The sequence below is a fragment of the Protopterus annectens genome, chromosome 1.part0 (assembly GCF_019279795.1).
Source record: "Protopterus annectens isolate FY-2018-M chromosome 1.part0, PAN1.0, whole genome shotgun sequence".
Lineage (NCBI taxonomy): Eukaryota > Metazoa > Chordata > Ceratodontiformes > Protopteridae > Protopterus > Protopterus annectens.
Window position 1 is genome coordinate 1542674165 of NC_056725.1, and position 24608 is coordinate 1542698772.

The 24608-nt window shown below is 44.5% G+C and overlaps 1 protein-coding gene across 1 annotated transcript in view; it reads right to left on the minus strand.

Moving 5' to 3' along the window:
* The window catches only part of MICALL1 (MICAL like 1), a 977256-nt gene that overhangs the window by 681531 nt on the left and 271117 nt on the right, over positions 1–24608 (minus strand). The gene's annotated exons all lie outside the window — the stretch shown is intronic.

Genomic DNA, 24608 nt, shown 5'->3' on the forward strand with positions numbered 1-24608 from the left:
ACATATGGGTAAGAATACCATAGCCAATCTGGGGGTGGAGGATCTATGTAAAGGATGGTGTAGCTAAAATGCCCTGCAGGACTGCCGTAGCAAAGCCTGCTCTGGATCTGGAATATAAAGGTAAGTTGTAATGCTTGGAAAATGTATGCACGGAGCTCCATGTAGCAGCTTCTAAAATGTCCTTGGTAGCCACCCCTCTTAAGAAGGCTGTGGAGGTGGCTGTGGCTCTGGTCGAATGAGGTCTAATGTTAGCTGGTACAGTTTTTCCATGAAAGGAGTAACAGAAACAAATGCAATTCCCTATCCATTTTGAAATTGTCTGTTTTGAAATTGCTTTTCCTTGTGCACCAGCAGCATATGCTACAAACTGGTCAGTTTTTCTGTAATTTTTTGTTCTGTCCAAGTAGTAGCGCAACTGTCTGTGTATGTCCAGGGTGTGCAGAAGCTTTTCCCCTTTGATTTGTGAATTTGGAAAGAAGGTAGGCAGGTGAATAGCTTGGTTTAATGAGACCCTAGATACCACCTTTGGCATAAATGAAGGATTGGTTCTCAATGAGACTCTGTCTTGATGAAAAATAAGAAATGGCTGTACTGCCATGAGGGCCTGTAACTCAGATACTCTTCTTGCTGAGGTTATGGCCAGAAGGAAGGCAGTCTTCCAAGAGAGGAACTGTAGTTCTGCAGATGCTGCTGGTTCAAAGGGAGGCAGCGTTAGTTTTTCCAACGCGAAGTTAAGGTCCCAAGTAGGCACTGGTGGTTTCCTTGGAGGATTGATGTTTTTAATTCCTCTTAGAAACCGTCTTAGCAGAGGATGAGAGAAGACAGGTGGATCAGTATTGTACTCTGCTGAAATTGCTGAAGCATGAATTTTAATGGAAGAGTAAGACAGGCCATTGTGGAGCATTTCTGCCAAATATTCCAGGATATGTGCCATGTTCATAACTGTTGCATCTAGGCCCTTTGAAGTGCTCCAGGTGTGAAATCTTTTCCATTTTGCCGAGTATGCTTTCCTTGTGGAAGGCCAGCGAGCTTCCATGATGATATCCTTCACTCTCTTGGATAGCTTATCCTGGTGATGAGTCAAGGTATTTTCCAGGCAGCTAGTTGTAATGTTTTCAGGTTGGAATGCAGAGTTTGGTAATTGTGCTGCATCAGGAGAAGCGGCCATTGTGGCAGGAGCCATGGTTTTGTCCGTGACATGCTCTTTAGCAATGGGTACCAGTGCTGTCTTGGCCAGTCCGGAGCTATCAGAATCACTCTTGGCTGCTCTGCCCTGCTCTTCAGTAAGACCTTGGTCATTAATGGAAGAGGGGGGAATGCATACACTGTTAGAGTTCTCCAGCTGAAAGAGAGGGCATCCACTTTCCATGCTTGTGGGTGGTATGTCCTTGAGCAGAATTTCTCCAGCTGATGATTGTGTGGGGAGGCAAAGAGGTCTATGTCCGGTCTCCCCCATGATTGTGCTATCTGATGGAAGATGTCTGGGTGCAGCATCCATTCGTGCGCATCCATGGTGTTCCTGCTTAAGCTGTCCGCCAGTATATTGTCCTTTCCTGGTACAAACTGGGATTGCAGCTGTATATTGAGAGTCAAGGAGAGTTCCCATAGATTCATTGCCAGTCTGCAAAGAGGGTAGGAATGGGTGCCCCCTTGCTTGTTTATGTACCACATAACTGTAGTGTTGTCTGTCCTTATTAGCAGGTGGCCCTGATGTAGAAATAACTTGAAGGCCTCGATTGCATGCATCACTACCAGCATTTCCTTTTGGTATATGTGCATGCGTAGCTCTTTTTGTGACCATAGACCTTGAATGCATCTTCCTTCCATGTGCGCTCCCCATCCGTGGTCTGAAGCGTCCGTTGTAATGGTTTGGCTGGCTATTGGTTTGCTGAAGGGCAAACCCCTGTTTGACTGGCTTGCTTGAGCCCACCACAGAAATTCCCTTTGAAGGCATGGGATGAGTGGTATCAAAGTTTCCAAGCTGTGACTTTGCTGAGTCCATAAGCTCCTTAGGTACCATTGGAGTTTCCTCATATGTAGCCTTGCTTGAGGAATCAGAAGAATGCAAGAAGCCATGTAACCCAGGGCCTGCAGGATTTTCCTTGCAGTCAGCTGAGTTTGTCTTGACAGGTTTTTGAAGTAATCCGGCAGTTGGTTTTGTTTTTCTTCTGTGAGGAAAGCCATTTGGGTGGTTGTGTCTAGATCCGCACCCAGAAAAGTTATTCTTTGGGATGGTACAAGTCTTGACTTGTGCATGTTGACTGTATGTCCCAAGGCCTGAAGAAGATAGATGGCATAATTCAAGTGTTTTACCAAAATTTGTTGACTGTCTGCTTGTATAAGGCAGTCGTCCATATACGTGTATATTTGCATCCCCTGAAGTCTGCAGTGTGCAATTACTGATGCCAGGCATTTCGTGAATACTCTGGGCGCAGTAGATAAGCCAAAGGGCAATGCTGAGAATTGATAATGCTCTGAACCTGCAAGAAATCTGAGGTGTCTTCTGCAGCTTTGTCTGATAGGGACATGCAGGTATGCCTCCTTGAGGTCCAGAGTTACCAGCCAAGACCCCTTGCCCAGCATGGGAAGGAGTTGCTGCAGAGTCAGCATTTTGAAATTTTGGCACAATGAGTTAAGTATTTAGTGTGACAAGTCGAGAATAGGCCTCCATTGCTTTTCTTTTCTTGGAACAAGGAAGAGTCTGGAATAAAATCTTTGGCCTTGTTCTGCGAGAGGAACCTTTTCTACTGCTTTCATTTTCATTAAGTTGGAGATTTGTTTCAAAGCCTCTGCCCTTTGATTTGGTGGTAGGTCTGGCATGCCTTTTCTTTTCGGTAATGTGTGGAAATGGAACCTGTATCCTTTGTCTATTATTTGTAGTGTCCATTTGTCCCTTGTAATAATGTGCCAATTTTCTGAAAATAAGGAAAGCTTTCCGCCCAAAGGTGCTTCCAATTGAGCCCTGGTTGGCAGAGTCAAGGTAAAGTCATTGAGTCTGTCCTTGTGCAGCAGTTGTAGGCCCTGCACTACCTCTCTGGTTGGGAGGCTGCCATTGATGTCCTCTGTAGGAGCCTCTAGCTTGCCCTCTACCTCTGGCACGCCTGTTCTTGCCTCTCTGAAATCTGTTTGTGTCTGGAAAGGACCAGTTCTTGGAAGGCCAATTTCTGCTGAATCTTGGTGGTTGGACTTGCATAAAATCTTTGACTGTTTGTACAGATTTTGCCTTTTCTTCAAATTTCTTTAAGACCTCCTGAGCAGTGGAGCCAAATAACTTTTGCTTTTCCAGTGGAGCATCCAGAAGCTTTGCTTTAACATGGTCTGGCAGAGATTGTTCCTTCAGCCAAGCATGCCTACGTATGACTGCACCTGTCATTGCTGACCTACATGAAGCTTCCAATGCATCATAACCACACTGCAAGAAATGGTTGCTAACCTGTTGAGAGTTTTGTACCAGATCCTGAAGTGATTTGTGATCTAGGTATTCAGGTGAAGACAGCTTTTTATGCAATTCATCTAACAAATATTCTTGAAATTGGCAGTTTAAAGCCCTCATAGAAAGGGTAGCAGAAGTATACACTTTTTTACCCCATCGCTCTAAAGCCCTGGACTCCCTTTCAGAGGGGAGTGGATTTTTTGTAGTGACAGCTGCAACCCCTTTAGGGCCCTGGGAAATAGTTTCTGGATCAGCAGAGTGGGCCTTGTAAAGGAAAAGATGCGATTCCGGGACCCTGTAGTACCTATCGGGTTTGGCAGGAGCCGGAGGGAGAGTGTCAGGGGTTGTGCTAGATTCAGAGTACACATCATCAATGACATTCAAAACAGGGGGAATAGCCAAAGGTCTATGCTGAGGCAAATGCAAGAAGGTCCTTAATCTCTTCCTGAAATCAGAGAATTCCTGGCCCTGCTATTGGAAATGCTCCCTCATAGTGTGCAAAGTTTCCCCAAAAGACAGTTCTTCAGGAGGGGAGGCCGAAGGGATAGATTCCTCTGCATCTGAATCCTCGTAGGCCGAAAATGCCTCCTCCTGGTAGTCCGAGAAGGTAGAGCCATCAGAGGCCTCATCTGAGGAGAGGGGATCAGAGGGCTCAACCCTGGGCCTTTTTTCTGTAGGAGGTTGAGAGCCCGTGTCCGGATGAGGCTGAGAGCCCCTAATTAATGAAATAAGGTCCTCTGCTAGACTACGGATCTGAGAACCTGTAGTGGTCCCTGAGGGATAACCCTGGGAGGCATAGATTTTGAGTGTTTAGCAGCTTTAGCCCTAGAGAATGCCTTAATAGACATGGATGCAGGAGGCCTGGCTGCACCACGTGCTGGTGTAGTTTTGTCTAAGGGAATGGTGTTGGAAGGTTCCTGGACACCAGATTCCAAAGGAGATTCAACAACCGAAACAGTAGTGGCCTCCGGGGCCGAGGTCGTCGGTTGTACGGTTTCGGTGGACGGTAGTACCAAGGACTCGGTTTCAGCCGAAACCGAGATACTCGCGGTAGGCCTGGCCGTGGTTTCAGCCAAAACCACGGACCGCGGGTGTCGGTCCTTGTCCTTCCATTTCTTTATTAAGTGTGAAGTCGGAGTCTCCGACGGCATTTTGTAAGCAAAACTAGCCCCAAAAAATTCCTCTGCAAACTCCGACCGACGTCTTAGAGTGTGTCGGTTGAAGGAAGCACAGGCGGAACAGGCCGAGACGTCGTGGTCTGGGCCTAGGCAAGGTAGGCAGTAAGAGTGGAAATCCTTATGAGGTATTTGTTTCCCACAAGTTAAGCAATTATTAATTTTATCTGACATCGGCTGAGGCAAGAAAGAGTCCCCAACGGGGTACTTAGCTTTTGAAGTCTTCGGTTTAGCTGAATTACAGGAGCTGGCCGACCGGCACTTGCGAACTGCTTCTGCTTCAGGCACCACGCGGCAAGAAAGACTGAGGAAGATGGCGTCGGCTGACGCTTTTATACCCCAGGCGCTCTGACTTCGGGGAAGACGCGACTTCAGCCGACGCTGGACCCAGACTTTGGAATCCGGCCGACCGAAGGGCTGCCTGAGGCAGGACAACCCATATGTGATGACTGCAGATGCATCCTTGAAGGACATCAGTATCTTTTCCACTTTTCAGCATAGGATTTTCTAGTACTAGGCATCCTTGCCTCCAAAATGACATCTAGCATCTGCTTACTGAGGGATGCTATTGGAGAGCTCAAGGAATTAGCCAGGCGGCAAGGTTCAGGGTTTGAAGCTGAGGGTGCAGAATCTGGCCCACCTGCTGGGACAGAAGGGAAGTGGTCTAAGGCAGGTGCCATGGTTCCAGCAGTGGCACACTGCGCAAGAGGGGTTAACAGTGCTGGCGTGGCCAGTCTGGTGCAAACAGTATTGTCCTTGGTTTGTCCTGTTTGATCTTTTGCAGAACTTTTGAGAGGAGAGGCAGGGAAGGAAAGGCACAAACTGAGAGGCTTTTCCAGGTAAAGGACAGGGCATTCATTTTCCAAGCTTGACTGTGGAAAGTCCTTGTGCAGAATTTGTCCAATTGGTAGTTCTGAGGGGAGGCAGACAGGTCTACCTCTGGAGTCCCCCATTTGTTCAAGAGTTTGAATATTTTTGGTTCCAGTTTCCATTCGTGTGGGTTCATGAGATTTCTGCTTAGGTCGTCTGCCAGTGAATTTAGCTTGCCTGGCAGGAATTGAGTTTGTAGGTGCACTTGGTAGCTCAAGGCTGTGTTCCACAGAGCCATGGCTAGTCTGCAGAGAGGGTACGAGTGGGTTCCCCCCTGCTTGTTTATGTACCACATAACTGTGGTGTTGTCTGTCTTTACCACTAGTTGTCCTAAAGACTTAAACCTCGGCACAAGTATGAATAGGACATGCTGAAGGGATAGATTCATAACCCAGAGGCTTCCCATGCTTTGGAACAGGATCCCAGTTCATATTTGGCAGAGCCCCTCACTGACTCTCTTCAAGAGAAATCTTGATGAGTGGATGGGAGATCTTAAGTTTACCCCAGGGGTCACATCTGTGTCACTGCTAGACAGGGGCACAGTAAACTAATTCTATTATATAAGGGGACCTTCACTGTGTCACTACTAGACAGAGGCACAGTATTCTAGATTTATTCTGTACATTTTTGTACCATTTCATGGGGTGGCAAAAGCCACATCACTATGGCTAGGCTTACAAATGCCCCAGGGCAGATAGCCTAGTACTATACTATGAAACTATGAAACTATAAGAATGTGGTCTTTGAAGGCTGTCAGGGAATTCTGTCCAGCTAATGTTTCTTTTTGATTGATATGCAGGTGCATCTGTCTCGGGTTCCATTTGCCCTGAATGCACTGCCCTGCAAAGTGAGCCCCCCATGCATAGTATGATGCATCTGTTGTTAGGGTTTGGGCGGCAGACAGTAGACTGAAAGGGAGCCCCTTGTTGTGGTAGCAGGCCTCTGCCCACCAAAGGAACTCCGTCTTTATACAAGGAATGATAGGAATCATTGATTCCAGGTCCTGAGAATGTTGACACCAAAGGTTTTTTAGATACCATTGTAGTTTCCTCATATGCAGTCTTGCATATGGAATTAGTAGAATGCAAGAGGCCATGAACCCCAGGGCTTGCAATTTTTTTCTTGCAGATAACTGGGTCTTTGTGGCCAATAGTTTGAAGTAGGTTGACAAACTTGTTTCTCTGGAGTGAGGAAAGCCATCTGGGAAGTTGTGTTCAAGCTTGCTCCCAGGAATACAATCTGTTGGCAGGGTACTAGGTGAGATTTCTTTTCATTTATGGTGTACCCCAGTGAGATTAGAAGTTTCTTTACGAATGCCAGATGTTTTAATAGCAAGTCCTGGCTTTCTACCTGAATCAGACAATCGTCCAAATATGGGTAGATTTGAATATTTCTCTGCCTGCAAAATGCAATGGCTGGAGCTAGACACTTTGTGAATACCCTGGGCACAGTAGATAAGCCAAAGGGAAGTGCAGAAGACTGACAGTGTAGGGAGCCTGCCCTGAAGCGTAGGTATTTCTTACAAGATACCCTTATTGGATTGTGCAACTTCCTTTAAGTCTAAGGGTGCCAACAAGGCATCTTTGCCTAGCATAGGAAGTAACTGTTGAAGTGCTGGCATTTTGAATTTTGGGCTTGCCTGAAAGGTGTTTAGAATAGAGAGCTCCAGGATAGGACACCAGGAGCTGTCTTTTCTGGATACCAGGAAAAGTCTTGAATAAAAACCTTGTCCCCTTTGTTCTACTGGGAAAGGTTGAATAGCCCTGATACTTAGAAGACAGAGAACCTGCTGTTGGGCCTCTGCCCACTGATTTGGGGGTAGGTCTGGCCAACCGTTTAGGGTTGGTAGGGTGTGGAAGTGGAATCTGTATCCTTGAGAAACTATATTCAAAACCCATTTGGCCTGGGTAATGAGTTCCCATTTTTTTGCATGCAGGACGAGCTTTCCTCCTAAGGGAGCAGGCAGTTGAGCAGGGCTTGGAAGGGTTAAGGTTGTAATTTTTCTGTGGGGGGGGTGTGGCTCCCTGCTTTGGAAGTGGGAGCCCCCCATTGCTTAGGACTGTGCGTAGCCTGAGACTGCAACCTAGGTGGTCTGCTGTTCCTGGGTTTGGACTGAGAAGGCCTGGAAGACACTGGAAAGGACCAATTCTTTGAAGGCCAATGCCTACTAAATCTGGGAGGCTGAAGTGGTAGGAAATCTTTAACAGTTTGCAAAGATTTAGCTTTTTCCTCCATCGTTTTGAGGACTTCTGCTTTGTTGCCAAACTGGTGGTCTTGGTTTAAGGGAGCATCCAGTAATTTATCTTTAACATGATCTGGCAAGTTTTGCTCCTTAAGCCAAGCATGCCTTCTAAGCACAGACCCAGTGACAGCAGCCCTGTAAGATGCTTCTAAAGAGTCAAAACCACATTGCAAAGCATGTTTATCAACTTGTTCTGCAGAATGCATTAAATCCTGTAATTCTTTGTATTCAGCACAGTCAGGAATCAACATCATTTTCGGTTTAAGTAGTCCCTTTAATATGCTGCTGGTACTTTAACATATGAAACTGGCAATTTAAAGCCCTAATGGCCAAAGTAGCAGAAGTGTATACCTTCTTACCCCATCTGTCCAAGGCTCTAGAATCTCTATCAGAAGGGGTAGGATTTCTGGCAGCAATAGCCTTACTGCCTTTTGGTCCTTGGGAAATGGCCTCTGGATCCGCAGTAGGATTCTGGAAGAGGAACTTGTGAGAGTCAGGTACTCTAATGCCTGTTAGGTTTTCTGGAAGATGGAGGTAAGTGTCAGGGGAAAGGCTAGATTCCAAGAAAGCATCATCTACAATGTCCCGAACAGGAGGGATAGCTAAACGTCTGTGTTGAGGAAGGAATAAGAATTCCCTAAGCCTCTTTTTGTAGTCAGAGTAATCCTGGTTTTCCCAGCAGAAATGCTCCCTAAGAGTGTGCAAGGTTTCACCAAAAGAAAAATCTTCTGGAGGGGAAGCAGAGGGAATGGAATCCTCTGTATCAGAATCCTCATAAGTAGATAAGGGCAAATCCTGGTAATCAGAAGGAACAGAAATATCAGATTCCTGATCACGGGAATCAGAAAGAAAATCAATTCTAGGTCTCTTAAAGGGGGAAGGCTGGCTTCCCCTAATTAAGGTAAGGTCTTCAGCCATTCTAAGAATTTGTTTTTTTTTTTAGACATATGGGCCTGAGCATGCAGTTTGGATGTCGGTTTTCTAGGCATGGTGCAAGTTTTAGGTCTGGATGAAGAAGATGGCTTCGGTTTAAAATGCAAGTCTGCAGGCCTGAATACACCCTCAGAAGCCGGTGCCTGCACATTGGCTCTGGACCCATCCAAGGTAGATACATCCACAGGTTCCATAGTCGAAGAAGCATCTCGCGGCATACCAGACTTCGAATGGGTCTCAGTAGAGGCCTGCGTATCTGAAGTAGCGGGTATCAGGGGCTGCGAAAGCACCTCACTGAGTACCGGCGGACTGGCGATTAGCTTAATGGAAGCATTGTCAGTAGTTTTGGACCTATGCAGTCTGTCTCTGTCTTTATCCTTACGTTTTTTCAGAAGATTGGTAGTCGGATGGCTTAAACCCATTTCGGAGTACGGATACAGAGTACCAAAAAAATTTGCTGCAAAGATAGCCCGACGACCAATAGTTCGGGGGTTGAACAAGCCACACAACCGACAGCGAGGGACTTTGCGATCTGGACCTAAGCAAGGGATGCAGTACGAATGAAAATCTTTATGAGGCATTTGCTTTCCACAGGTAAGACAATTGTTAACTTTTACTGACCTCGGTTGGAGCAAGAAAAAAGATCCCCAACAGGTTACTTATCTTTTTTTTTTGAAGACTTCGGTTCTGAAACTTGAAAACAAAAATTTAATGAGTCAGCAAAACGGTACTTGCGAACTGCTTCTGCTTCGGGCACCGCACGGCGAGAAAGACTAATATAATGGCATCGGCTGCATGTTTTATACCCCTGACGTCATGGAAGAAGAGACAGCATCTGACGCAGGAATCCAAGACTCTGGTATTCAGACCAGCTGAGGGCTACCTGCAGGCAGATAACCTAAATGTGATGACTGCAACAGTGAAACGTGAAGAACATCTACTTCCTTGCCACTAATAGGTTTGAAAGTGAGTCTGACAATAATTCAGTCATTGACTGTAAATATTGTTCCAAGTGCATTAATACGATGGCACCTCCTTTATATCCGCTTCCTTAATAATTATCAGAGTATTATCCTGTAATGATTTTAATGCTTGGGTTTCTTCAGATGTTAAATTATATATTTTCGTAAAATTCTTCCCATCATAAAGGTCACGAATTTCCTTTTCACAAATATTAGTAAAGACACTAATAACCGGATCACTGACAGGAATGAATGTACTACTACTTTTTAAATGATTGGACACAGCACTATTACTGCTCTTAAAAATATTTTTTTAAGTTCATGCCCCTTGAAAATAAACTAAAATCAGTGATCGCATGCACCAGATCATCAATACCTGCTGGAACAAACTTAGTTCCTCGTGATAATAGGGAAATTTCTGCCTCAGTTAACCTATAACTAGAAAGGTTAACAACCATTGGGTGATTTGCCTTAGACATCTCTACATCTAAAGCCATTTTTGCAGCAGTCTGACCAATGTCCATATTAGAACATATAGAATGTTCATTTAATGGAACAAAAGTGTCCACATTGCTATTGTCTCTGGCAATATCACTATTAGCAAGCTGTCCTGTCCTTTGTAAATCTCCCATCAGGTCCAAACCCTCAAATAGGTTAGAAGTATTTATATCAGCAGTTATTAATGCATCTTTATTATTAGGATGTTCTACATTCAAAAACTCTCCCATTTGTAATGCACTTTCAACTACACAGCCAGATTCACTGCTAGGTCGAACCATACCTAAACAATGCTTAGATGTCTCTCCAGTATCACTCACATTAAAGTTTAACCAGTCTGGTCAGCTGTTCGACCAATATAATGATCTATAAGGACACCAGAAAGGACAGGCAGCTCACAACTATTACCACCACTACATTTCACATTCAAGGGGGTTCCCAAAGAGCCCATGCTTTCAGTTAGAAGATGACGATCCACTGTTTCACCATACATCTGATCAGCTCTGCTCACATAAATAGATGGCTCCCTATTTATTCGTTCACTAGTCACATTACTATTTATACACTGACTCTCACTTCCACTTAGTATATTCTCTGTAACAGTATTCAACACAAGATTCTTTTGAATTAAGTGAATATCCCATTCGTAACAACCTTATCTCTGCCTAACCTCATTGTAATGGAATGATCTTCAAACCCTACGTAAACAGCCTGATCATTAGGACCAGAGACAGATTTTTTTAAACATATACATATTTCCTTCAGAAGTAGAGACATTAGTATTCAAAAATGAATCGCATATTAGATTCTGTAAGCCTCGACTATTCAATAAAGCTTTATCATAACTGTAAATCATGTCCCTGTCTGGAACACCTTCTACAACCTCAGTACAAACACTAGTACATTCAGTGGAGGCAACATTTTCCAAAATCAAATAATTAATTTATAATTAAATTAAATTTTGTCACAAAGATATATTATTCCTAATTATATTATTTAACTCACAAGAGACTTCTTTCATCTGTTTACATAACTGTTCATTACCATTAGACGCATCAAAATTGCATACTAAACTTTCTAGGCCTCAGCCATTCTGTAAAGCTGCATCAGAAACATGAATCAAACTTCTAGTACAAACACCTTCTGAAGGCTCAATATCAGCTCTTAAATAACATTTTGAAGCAGTATTTTCAAACACATGTGTATCGTGTAACAAAGGTGCAACAATCCTAGTTAAATCATATCACATGGAGCTTTTTTTGTTTTTTTTACATAGTTGTTCATGACTATTAGGACCATATAAACAATCCAAACTAGTATTACAATTCAAAACAACATCAGTATTAAGTTCCATTAATGAACAGTCAATATGCAAAACAGCATCCTGCCGATAAATCTGAAACTTTTGTACAGTTATGCACTGTCTTACCATTGCTTTTCATTGTTTCAGAATCCTGCTCCTTGTTGTAGGGCCATTTCTTACTCTCCCTCTCGATCTCGAATGCTGTTTTGAGGAGTTGCGCCCCCGGGTCATTAGCCTTTCTGGTAGTTGCATTTTCACACCATGGTCTGTTCCTAAAAAAACTTTCTTTTGTTGGTCATCTCTCTCTTTCATTAAAGATAAATGTACATCCGACCCAGGTCTCGCCTGAAGTTCATTCAAACAGGAAGAGGTCGTAGGCGGATCCATAACCTCTCTGCTTGCTTCCAATTGGTCAGCATGGGCAGGGGGCTCATCATCTGCACATTGCAATTCTACTATTGGTTGAAATTCATCTAACTCATACGTAGAACCCCAGAGAGGTTTTTTGAAAAGAGTTAGGCTTATTACTTTTCTCATTTCTTTCATTTACAATGTTCCTTGGCCATGAGAAAATATGACTGGTATTAAAATCATGAATGTCACGTCCAAGTTTTTTCTTCTTAGTAGATTCTAATTGCTTATCAAAAGTATCAAGTCTCCCCATCATGGCATCAAACAGAGAGACGTTATTGTTAAAAGTTGGTGATTCTACAAGCTGTTTCTCTACAGCAATAATTTCCATGCACAACTCATTTTTTTTAGGCATAAAAAACTCATTCATGAGTAACAAATAATCCACACTTAGTCTTATATTCAACTCCTGCCACTTTTTTAGTAGCTCAGGATAGGTACTACCATAAGCGGGCATATTCAAGGCTCTTAGCCCTCGAGGTACAATACCTAAACTCAAGTATGCATTAAAAAGTACAGTTTTGTACCTACCATAAATGTAGATGTCCGATAGATATGCAACTGCAGTCCTGACATATGAGTTGTCCTGCCTCAGGCAGCCCTTCGGTCGGCCGGATTCCAAAGTCTGGGTCCGGCGTCGGCTGATGTTGCCTCTTCCCCGATGTCAGAGCGGCTGGGATATAAAAGCATCAGCCGACGCCATCTTCTTCAGTGTTTCTTGCCCCAGATGCCAGGTGCCCTCCAAGGAAGGCTAAATTTAGAGAATGGATAAAAATTCCAGACATGCACAACAGTAATAAACAGATACACCATAACAGATATCCCCAGCTAATTTGAAAAAGGGGGAGTGGACCCTAAAAAAAGAGAATTACAGAGGGGTAGGAGGGAGGGAAAACCTGACTGCCGTTGCATATCTATCGGACATCTACATTTATGGCAGGTACAAAACTGTACTATGTCCTTCAAGAATGCAACTGCAGTCCTGACATATGGGTTGAATACCATAGCCAAGCTGGGGGTGGTAGGATCTAAGATAAGGATGGTGTAGCTAAAATGCCCTGCAGGACTGCAGAAGCAAAGCCTGCTCGGGATCTGGAATATAAAGGCAGGTTGTAATGTTTGGAAAATGTATGCACGGAGCTCCATGTAGCAGCTTCTAGAATGTCCTTTGTAGCCACCCCTCTTAGAAAGGCTGTGGAGGTGGCTGTAGCTCTGGTGGAGTGTGGCCTGATATTGGCTGGCACACCTTTTCCATGGAAAGAGTAGCAGAATCTGATACAGTTTCCAATCCATTTTGAAATTGTTTGTTTGGAAATTGCCTTTCCTTGTACTCCAGCAGCATAAGCTACAAATAGTTGGTCAGACTTTCTGTTGGCTTTTGTTCTGTCCAAGTAGTAGCGCAATTGCCTGTGTATGTCCAAAGTGTGCAGAAGCTTTTCTCCTTTATTTTGAGGATTGGGAAAGAAAGTAGGCAGGTGAATTGCTTGATTTAGAGAAACCCTGGATATCACTTTTGGCATGAATGAAGGATTGGTTCTTAAAGAGACTCTGTCCTGATGGAAAATGAGAAATGGAGGTACTGCCATGAGGGCCTGTATCTCAGGGACTCTTCTTGCTGAAGTAATTGCCAACAGGAAATTTTCCAGGAGAGAACTTGCAATTCTGAAGATGCTGCTGGCTCAAAAGGAGGAAGAGTTAATTTTTCCAAGACGAAGTTGAGGTTCCATACAGGCACTGGTGGTTTTCTTGGAGGTTTAATATTCTTTATCCCTCTTAGAAACTGTCTTAGCAAAGGATGTGAAAACACAGATGGATCACAGTTGTATTTTGCTGAAATTGCTGAAGCGTGTATTTTTATGGAAGAATATGAAAGGCCATTGTGAAGCATTTCTGCCAAGTATTCTAGTATCTGTGGGATGCCCATTACTGATGCATCCTGACCCTTGTTGGCATTCCAGATGTTGAAACTCTTCCATTTGGCTGAATAAGTTTTTCTGGTGGAAGGCCTGCGTGCTTCCAGTAAGATCTCTTGAACTTTTTTGGAGAGAGAGATATGGGGAGAAGTCATGGAACCCTCCAAGCTGTCAGTTGCAATGTTTGCAGGTTGGGATGAACAGTCCTGTAATTGTGCGGAGTTATAAGCAGAGGCCATTGAGGCAGGAGCCACGGCTTGGTGCGAGTTATGCTCCTTAGTAATGGATACCAGTGCTGTCTTGGCCAGTCTGGAGCTATCAAAATGCCTTTCGGTTGTTCTGCTTTGATCTTCAGTAACACCTTGGTCATTAATGGTAGAGGTGGAAATGCATAGATTGTTAGAGAATTCCAGCTGAAGGAGAGAGCATCCATTCTCCAGGCTTGAGGATGGTGTGTCCTTGAGCAGAACTTCTTCAGATGAGGATTGAGGTGTGAGGCAAAGAGATCTATGTCCGGCCTTCCCCATGCATGTGTTATTTGTGAAAAAATGTCTGGATGCAACATCCATTCGTGCGGGTCCATAATGTTTCTGCTTAGACTGTCCGCCAGAACATTGTCCTTGCCTGGGACAAACTGGGATTGCAACTGTATGTTCAGTTTCAGGGACTTTTCCCAGAGAGTCACTGTTAGTCTGCAGAGGGGGTAAGAATGGGTGCCTCCCTGTTTGTTTATGTACCACATAACAGTGGTGTTGTCTGTCTTTATTAGCAGATGACCTTGCTGAAGAAATTTTCCGAAGGCCTCGATTGCATGAATCACTGCCAACATCTCTTTTTGATTGATGTGCAGATGCAATTCTCGGGGTGCCCATTGCCCTTGAATGCATCTTGCCCTCCATGTGCGCCCCCCATCCATGATCTGAGGCGTCTGTTGTAATGGTTTGGCTTGCTTGAGGTTTGTTGAAAGACATGCCTTTGTTTAGCTGGCTTGCTTGTGCCCACCACAAAAATTCCTTTTGTAGACATGGAATGAGTGGAATAATTGTTTCTAAGTTGTGGCTATGTTCAGACCATAAACTTTTTAGGTACCATTGTAGTTTTCTCATGTGTAGTCTTGCCAGTGGAATCAGAAGAATGCAAGATGCCATGAAACCCAGGGCCTGCAGGATTTTCCTTGCAGTCATCTGGGTGTGCTTTGCTAGGCTTTTGAAGTAATCTGGTAATTGTTCTTGTTTTTCTTCTGTAAGGAAAGCCATTTGTGAGTTTGTGTCCAATTTGGCTCCTAGAAAAATTATTTGTTGGGATGGCAGTAGTCTTGATTTTTGAATGTTGACTGTGTATCCCAAAGCCTGTAGTAAGTGAATGACATAGTCCAAGTTTCTTATCAAGGCTTGCTTGCTGTCCGCTTGTATAAGGCAGTCGTCCAGGTAAAGGTATATTTGTATCCCCTGAAGTCTGCAATATGCAATTACTGATGCCAGGCATTTCGTGAATACTCTGGGCGCAGTAGATAAGCCAAAAGGCAATGCTGAGAATTGATAATGCTCTGACCCTGCAAGAAATCTGAGGTATCTTCTGCAGCTGTGTCTGATTGGGACATGCAGGTATGCCTCCTTGAGGTCCAGAGTAACCAGCCAAGACCCCTTGCCCAGCATGGGAAGAAGTTGCTGTAACGTCAGCATTTTGAATTTTGGCACAATGAGAAAAGTGTTTAGAGCGGACAAGTCCAGTATAGGTCTCCATTGCTTTTCTTTTCTTGGAACAAGGAACAGTCTTGAGTAGAATCCCTGGCCTTGTTCCTGAGGAGGAACCTTTTCTATTGCTTTGATTTGTAGCAGCTTTGAAACTTGTATGAGTGCCTCTGCCCTTTGATTTTGTGGCAGATTTGGCATGCCTTGCCTTGTTGGTAAGGTATGGAAGTGGAACCTGTAACCTTTGTCTTATGTCCAAAATCCATTTGTCCTTTGTAAAAACGTGCCAATTTTTTGAAAATAAAGATAATTTTCCACCTAAAGGTGCTTCTCTTTGAGCCTTGGTCGGCGGTGTCAAAGTCAAGTCATTGTGATTGTCCCTGTGGAGCAGAAGTCCCTGCGCCACTTCTCCGATTAGTTGGTTGCCATTGGCGGCCCCTGTAGGAGCCTCGGTATTGCCCTCTTCCTCGAGCCAGTCTGTTTTTTCCCCTTTGGAACTTGTCAGTGTCTGGAAAGGACCAATTCTTCGAAGGCCAATTCCTACTGAACCTTGGTGGCTGAACCTGGAGGAAATCTTTGACTGTTTGTACTGATTTAGCCTTTTCCTCAATTGATTTCAACACACCCTGTGCATTAGCACCAAATAGCTTGTCTTATTCCAGAGGTGCATCTAGAAGCTTTACTTTAACATGATCTGGCAATGTCTGTTCTTTCAACCAAGCATGTCTACGTATGACGGCCCCTGTCATAGCTGCCCTACATGAAGCTTCCAATGCATCATAACCACACTGAAGAAAATGATTGCTAACCTGCTGAGTATTATGAACCAAATCCTGCAAGGCCTTTCTATCTAAAGGCTCAGGAGAGGCTAACTTTTTCTGCAAATCATCCATCAAGAAATCCTGATACTGAAACATATGAAAGACAGTTAAGTGCCCTCATGGCAAGGGTGGATGAGGTATAAACTTTTTTACCCCACCTCTCTAGGGACCTAGATTCCCTGTCTGCGGGCAAAGGATTTTTGGCCGTGGAAGTGGCCACTCCTTTGGGCCCCTGAGAAATAGTTTCTAGATCAACAGAGTGGGCCTTAAAGAGATGTTTATGAGTTTCAGGAACCCTGTAATATCTGTCTGGCTTGACAGGAGCAGGAGGGAGAGAATCAGGAGAAGTACTGGAGTCTGAGAACACATCATCCAATACATCTAACACTGGGGGTATAGCTAAAGGCCTGTGCTGGGGTAGCTTAAGGAAAGTCCGAAGCCTTTTCCTGGAGTCGGAGAAATCCTGGCCCTGCCACTGAAAATGCTCTCTCATGGAGTGGAGAATTTCCCCGAAAGAAATATCCACAGGAGGAGAGGCAGAGGGAATGGATTCATCAGCATCAGAATCCTCGTAGGCCGGGAAGGATTCTTCCTGGGAATCTGAATGGCCTGACTTCACCAGAGGCTTCATCTGAGGAAAGGGTATCTGCCTGCTCAGCCCTAGGCCTTTTGTCTGAAGGCGGCTGAGAACCTCTGTCTGGATGAGCCTGAGAGCCCCTGATTAAAGAAATTAGATCTGCAGCTGAAGTCATGATCTGTTTATCAGAAGTGGGACCCTGTGAAAAAGATTTAGGAGTGTGAGACTTAGCCTGGCTGGCAGCCTTAGCACGTGTGTAGGCCTTGATGGACAGACACAGGAGGCCTAGCTGCCCCACGTGCTGGAGTAACTTTGTCTACTGGTATGGTGTCAGGCAAATCTTGGGCTTCAGTTTCAGGAGGAAAATCAACAACCGGCACCGGGGTAGCCTCCGGGACCGAAGTGTGCGGTAAAGCGGTGTCGTCGGTCTGGAGCAGTTGAATTACCGCCTCCGAAGAGACCGATGCACTTGCAGTAGGTTTTAGCGTGGTGTCGGTGGAAGTCGCGGGCCGCGAATGTCGGTCCCGGTCCTTCCGTTTTTTGGAAATATGTGCTGTCGGTAGTTCCGACGGCACGATATAGGAGTAATTGTCCCCAAAAAAGTCTTCAGCAAATTCTGCCTGGCGCCTAAGTGTGCGCTTGTTGAAGTAAGCACAGGCAGCACAGGCCGAGACGTCGTGGTCTGGGCCGAGGCAGGGAAGGCAGTAAGAATGAAGTCCTTATGAGGTATTTGTTTACCACAAGACAAGCAATTATTAACTTTTGCAGTTTTATCTGACATTGGCTGAGGCAAGAAAAGGTTCCCCAACGGGGTACTTAGCTTTTTGATGACTTCGGATCTGAAAACACAGGAGCTGGCCGACCGGCACTTGTGAACTGCTTCTGCTTTGGGCACCGCGCGGCAAGAAAGACTGAAGAAGATGGCGCCGGCTGATGCTTTTATACCCCAGCCGCTCTGACGTCGGGAAAGAGGCGACATCAGCCGACGCCGGACCCAGACTTTGGAATCCGGCCGACCGAAGGGCTGCCTGAGGTAGGACAACCCATATGTCAGGACTGCAGTTGCATTCTGACATCTGAAACGCTGCCATTGCAGTTTCTTACAACTTTTCACTTCATGCTCTAGTGTCTGAATCATAGCATAAAAGTAATTTCTCTCAGGTAGGTTCAGTAGAACTTGCTTCTTTTTTTGGCCAAAAGGCCAGTATGTTCCAGCAGTGGATTCTCCCTCAGCAGCAGTCCATTCAACGAACGATTTATGAAAGCATTTTCCAAAATAGCAGGCTGTCTCATGATGCAAAACCTTTTGGAAAATGATGTCCACTACTCCACCAGACAGTAGATCACAGGAAAAAAGTGAACCAGTGGTAAAGTGGAGAATACAAAAACAAACGGCTTCAAGCAAAAAAACAAGTAATACTCCACACCATCAATAAAATTTAATAGAACAACAACGCTTTCAGATGCAAAATATCCTTCTTCAGTGTTTTACATAAAACAGCCATTAAAACAGCATTTTTATATCTCATTCAAACATATCACATGACACCGCAACCTATCAAAAAACAACAATTAAATCTTTAAAAGCACAGTAACAGCAATATATACACAGTCACTTTTTCTTCACTTTCTGTTACTTGAATTTCAATATACTGGTTTCAGAGTAACTTGTTTGTTAAGACCAGGATATTTATCCACTTCTAAGCAAATAATCCATTCATACTCTTTCATATCCACACTATTTATAAGGTCTCCACATCTAATACTTGGGTGAATCATATGTATAGCTCTAAAGTTAAACTAATGTGACTCATCAGTTTCACTAACATGTTTGGCCAAGGAATTAGTACTCCTCTCCTAATCTCAGACCTGTGTTCTGTGATCCTATCTTTTAATTTTCTAGTTGACTTTCCAACATAGAAACCCAAACATTTGTTACAGGTGGCAAGATATATAATAGAAGGTGTATTACATGTTGCACTGCAATGAAAAAAGTACAGTTTTGTACCTACCATAAATGTAGATGTCCGAACAGGATAGCATCTGCAGTCATAACAAATGGGTTGTCCTGTCGTCAGGCAGCCCTTCGGTCGGCCGGATTCCAAAGTCTGGGTCCGGCTTCGGCTGATGTCGCACTTCACCCGACGTCATCTCTGCTGGTCTTCGGGTATAAAGGCGTCAGCCGACGCCATTTTCCTCAGTGTTTCTTGCCCCAGATGCCAGTTGCCCACTTGGAAAGCTAAATTTTGGATAAGTGCCAATGTTTCCAAAATAGTAGAAGGCAAACACAAAAAATAAGCATGTATGTACATATATACAAACAAATACACCATAAGAGACTCCCCCCAGCTAGCTATTAGGAGGGTAAATACCCTAGGAGTATCACAGAGGGGAAGGAGGGTGGGTAATCCTGACTGCAGATGCTATCCTGTTCGGACATCTACATTTATGGTAGGTACAAAACTGTACTATGTCCTTCAAGGATGCATCTGCAGTCATAACAAATGGGTAGAATACCATAGCCAAACTAGGGGAGGAGGAAGAAGAATTATGGTGTAGTTAGGATCCCTTGCAATACAGCAGTGGCAAACCCTGCTCGGGATCTAGAGTATAGAGGTAAATTATAATGCTTGGCAAATGTATGCACGGAGGTCTAAGTAGCCGCCTCAATAATGTCCTTGGTTGCCACTCCTTGTAAGAAAGCTGTGGTAGTGGCTGTAGCCCTTGTAGAATGAGGTCTTATGTTCTGTGGAATTGGTTTTCCATGGTAGGAGTAACAGAATCTTATGCAATTTCCTATCCATTTGGAGATTGTCTGTTTGGAAATTGCTTTTCCTTCCCTTCCTGTTGCATAGGCTACTAAAAGCTGGTCAGTTTTTCTGTTACCTTTGGTTCCGTCCAGGTAGTAGCGTAACTGTCTATGTACATCCAAGGTATGCAGCAGTCTTTCCCCCCTGTTCTGTGGATTGGGAAAGAAGGTAGGTAGGTGGATTGCCTGGTTTAAAGACACTCTGGATACCACCTTAGGCATAAATGTAGGATTAGTTCTCATGGACACTCTATCTTGATGGAAGATTAGGAAGGGTTGTACTGCCATTAAGGCCTGTAGTTCAAACCCTCCTTGCTGAAGTAATTGCCAGTAGGAAAGCAGTTTTCCATGATAGGTGTTGAAGATCTGCTGTTGCTGCTGGTTCAAATGGAGGGAGTGTCAATTTTTCTAGCACAAAGTTCAAGTCCCATGCTGGTAATGGTGGTTTCCTAGGAGGTTTTACATTCTTGATCCCTCTGAGGAACTGCCTGAGAAGAGGATGCGAAAAGACAGGTGGATCGAAGCTGTATTCTGCTGAAATAGCTGATGCATGTATCTTGAAGGAGGAATAGGACAGGCCTGTATGTAGAAGCTCTACCAAGTACTCCAGGATGTTAGCAATATCTATGTTCGACACATCTTTTCCTCTTTCAGTACTCCAAATGACAAACCTTTTCCATTTTCCTGCATAGTTCCTTCTTGTTGAAGGTCTGCGGGCTTCAAGGATAATGTCTTTAACCCTTTGGGATAAATCTGGGTTAGTTGCTGTTATGTGATGTTCCAGGCAGTCAGTTGCAAGGTTTTTAGGTTTGGGTGCATGATGTTGTAGTTGTTCTGAGTTAACATCAAAGACATCAGGGGTATTGACCACATTTTCCCCTGAGACATGCTCCTCAGCAATGGATACCAGTGTTGTCTTAGCCAATTCGGAGCTATCAGAATTATCCTTGGACGTTCCTCTTTGATTTTCAGTAGTACCTTGTGCATCAAAGGAAGAGGTGGAAATGCATATGTGTCAGGCCTTTCCAACTGAAGGATAGAGAGTCCACCTTCCATGCAAGTGGGTGGTATGTCCTTGTGCAGAATTTTTTGAGCTGGTGATTGAGTGGGGATGCGAATAGGTCTATTTGTGGCACTCCCCATTTCTTTGTGATGGCCTTGAAGATGTCCGGGTGTAGCATCCATTCGTGAGCATCCGAGGTGGTTCTGCTTAACATGTCTGCTAGTGTGTTTTCTTTTCCCGGCACAAATATTGCCTGTAATTGGATGTTGTAGCTCAGAGCCATATTCCAAAGGTCCAGAGTCATCCTGCATAGGGGGTATGAATGAGTGCCTCCCTGTTTGTTGATGTACCACATGACTGTGGTGTTGTCTGTCCTTATCATTAAATGGCCTTCTTTGAGGAATGGTCTGAATTTCTGGATTGCTAGTTTTACTGACAGCATTTCTTTTTGGTTTATGTGCAGGTGCAGCTGGTCTGGAGTCCACAATCCTTGTATGCATTTGTCCAACATGTGCGCCCCCCAGCCTAGGTCTGAGGCGTCCGTTGTGATGGTTTGGCTTGCTTGAAAGTTGTGGAATGGCAAGCCTGGGTTTGACTGGCATGCTTGAGCCCACCATAGGAACTCTTGTTTCAGGCATGGGATTATTGGAATTTCGGTTTCTAAGCTGTGCCTGTGTTGAGACCATAAATTCTTTAGGTACCACTGTAGCTTTCTCATATGCAGTCTGGCATGGGGTACCAGGATTATGCATGATGCCATAAAGCCCAAGGCCTGCAGTACTTTTCTTGCTGTTAGTTTGTTCTGCTTTGTTAATGCCAAGAAGTAAAGAGCGAGTTGTTCTTGTTTTTCTGCAGTTAGGAATGCCATTTGTTTTACTGTGTCCAATTCCGCACCCAAGAATGTTCTTGTCTGGGATGGTATCAGTCTTGACTTTTTTAAATTGACTGTGTATCCCAGGGCTTGTAGTAAGCAAATGACTCTTTGTAAATCTGTTGTCAGCTTGCTTTTGTTGTCCGCTTGTAACAGGCAGTCGTCCAGGTATGGATAAATTTGGATTCCCTGTAGCCTGCAATGAGCGATTACTGATGCCAGGCATTTTGTGAATACTCTGGGCGCAGTAGATAAGCCAAAGGGCAATGCTGAGAATTGATAATGCTCTGATCCTGCAAGAAATCTGAGGTATCTTCTGCAATTTGGTCGATGGGGACGTGCAGGTATGCCTCCTTGAGATCTAGAGTTACCAGCCAACACTCCTTGCCCAGCATGGGAAGAAGTTGCTGTAGGGTCAGCATTTTGAATTTTGGAACAATGATGAATGTGTTTAAGACGGACAGGTCGAGAATAGGTCTCCAACTTTTTCTTTTCTTGGTACTAGGAAGAGTCTGGAGTAGAATCCTTTGCCCTGTTCTGTTATTGGTACTCTTTCCACAGCTCTCATCTTTGTTAATTGAGCTATCTGCTTTAGAGCTTCTGTTTTTTGATTTGGAGGTAGGTTTGGCATTCCTCTTTTTACTGGTAAGGTGTGGAAGTGGAACCTGTAGCCTTGGTCTATGGTTTGCAAAATCCACTTGTCTTTTGTGATATAGTGCCAATTTTTCGAAAATAAGGCTAACTTTCCGCCTAAAGGTGCTGCTATTTGTTCCCTGGTAGGTGGTGTCAGAGCCAAGTCACTGTGATTGTCCTGTTGCAGTGGCAGTGGTTGTGTCTGTGCCTCGATGGTTATTGCCTTGCCACTGGCGTCCTCTGTAGGCACCTCCTCTGGATTGATTTCTGCCTCTAGAGCGTCTATTCCTGCCTCTTTGAGATTTTGAGGAGTCTGGAAAGGACCAATTTTTGGCAGGCCAGTTCCTGCTAAACCTTGGGGGCTGAACCTGTAAGAAATCCTTAACTGTTTGTACAGATTTTGCCTTCTCTTCCATTTTCTTCATTACTTGCTGAGCAGGGGTACCAAATAGACTGGCCTTATCCATAGGAGCATCTAACAGCTTTGCTTTAACATGATCCGGCAAGACCTGTTCTTTCAACCATGCATGCCTTCTTATCACTGTGCCAGTCATGGCTGATCTAAATGAAGCCTCCAGTGCATCATAGCCACATTTTAAGGAATGGTTACTAACCTGCTGAATGTTATTCACCATTTCTAAAACATATTTCTTATCTAAAGAGTCATCAGAGGACAGCTTCTTAGTTAACTGATCAAGCATAAACTCTTGGTATTGGATCATATGAAACTGACAGTTTAAAGCTCTAGCTGAGAGAGTAGCAGAGGTGTAAACTTTTTCCCCATCTCTAAGGACCTGGATTCCCTTTCAGAAGGGAGAGGGTTTTTGCTGAGGTCGAGGCTACTGCCTTAGGCCCCTGGGATATAGTCTCAGGATCTGCAAGTGGGGCCTTGTATAGGTGGTGATGAGTGTCTGGCATCCTGTAAAATCTATCTGGTTTGGCAGGGGCTGGAGGTAAAGTATCAGGAGCAGTGCAAACATCATTAAATGCATCATCCACAACAGGCAGAACTGGAGGTATAGCTAAGGGCCTATGTTGTGGTAAGTGCAGAAAGGTCCTAAGTCTTTTTCTTGAATCTGAGTAATCTTGTCCCTGCCATTGGAATTGTTCTCTCATGGCATGTAAGGTTTCCCCAAAGGAAAATTCCTCTGGTGGAGAGGCAGATGGAATGGATTCTTCAGCATCGGAATCTTCATAAGTAGAAAAAGGAGCCTCTGGCTGATCTGTAATGTCTGAGTCATCCGAAGAATCATCAGAGGACACTGGCTCGGGGGGCTCTGCTCTAGGTCTCTTTTCTGGAGGCTGAGAGGCCCTGTCTGGGTGAGATTGGGATCCCCTAATTAAGGATATTAAATCCTCTGCCAGAGTAAGCATTTGTGAACTAGAAGTGGGCCTGTGTGAGGGGGGTTAGCAGGCACTGATTTAACAGTTTTGGCTGCTTTAGCCCTGGCAAAGGCCTTAATAGACATGGCTGCAGGAGGCCTAGCAGCACCACGTGCTGGGGTAGAGACATCCAAAGGGATGGTGTCTGATAATTCACTAGGAACCACAGTAGTAGGCAAAACTTCAGAGGCCGATTCAACTAAGGTAGCAGGAGCCTCAGTAGTAGTCATGGATTCGGCTGAAGATTGACCCATTTTCTCGGTTTCGGCCGAAACCGAGACACTCGCGGCTTGCTTAGCCGTGGTTTCGGCTGAAACCGCGGACCGTGAGTGTCGGTCTTTTTCTTTGCGTTTTTTAACAATTTGGGTAGTCGGAGGATCCGACGGCATAATGTATGCAAAATCTGAGCCGAAAAACTGTTCAGCAAACTCCGACCCGGCCTAAGCGTTCGTCGGTTGAAGGAAGCACAGGCTAAACAGGCTGCTACGTCGTGGTCTGGGCCTAAGCAAGGTAGGCAGTAAGAGTGGAAATCTTTATGAGGTATTTGTTTCCCACAAGTTAAACAGTTATTTACTTTTTCTGACATCGGCTAAGGCAAGAAAGAGTCCCCAATGGGGTACTTAGCTTTTAGAAGTCTTCGAAGTAGTATTCGGTAGTAGTAATCTCTGGATCTGACCGACCGGCACTTGCGAACAGCTTCTGCTTCGGGCGCCACGCGGCAAGAAAGACTGGGGAAAATGGTGTCGGCTGACGCCTTTATACCCGAAGACCAGCAGAGATGACGTCGAGTGAAGTGCGACATCAGCCGAAGCCGGACCCAGACTTTGGAATCCAGCCGACCGAAGGGCTGCCTGACGACAGGACAACCCATTTGTTATGACTGCAGATGCATCCTTGAAGGACATCAAACCTTTTACCATTCACAGGATGTACAAATTCAGTAGACTGATTTATACTTGAACAGCAAGAGCAATTGTAACAAGGGAAAGTACCCTTTTTATTAAAAATTCTTACTGTATTATTACTTAATGAAAAATTCTCGTAACATAACAGTTTCTTTAGATTACTACAGTTAAGGTA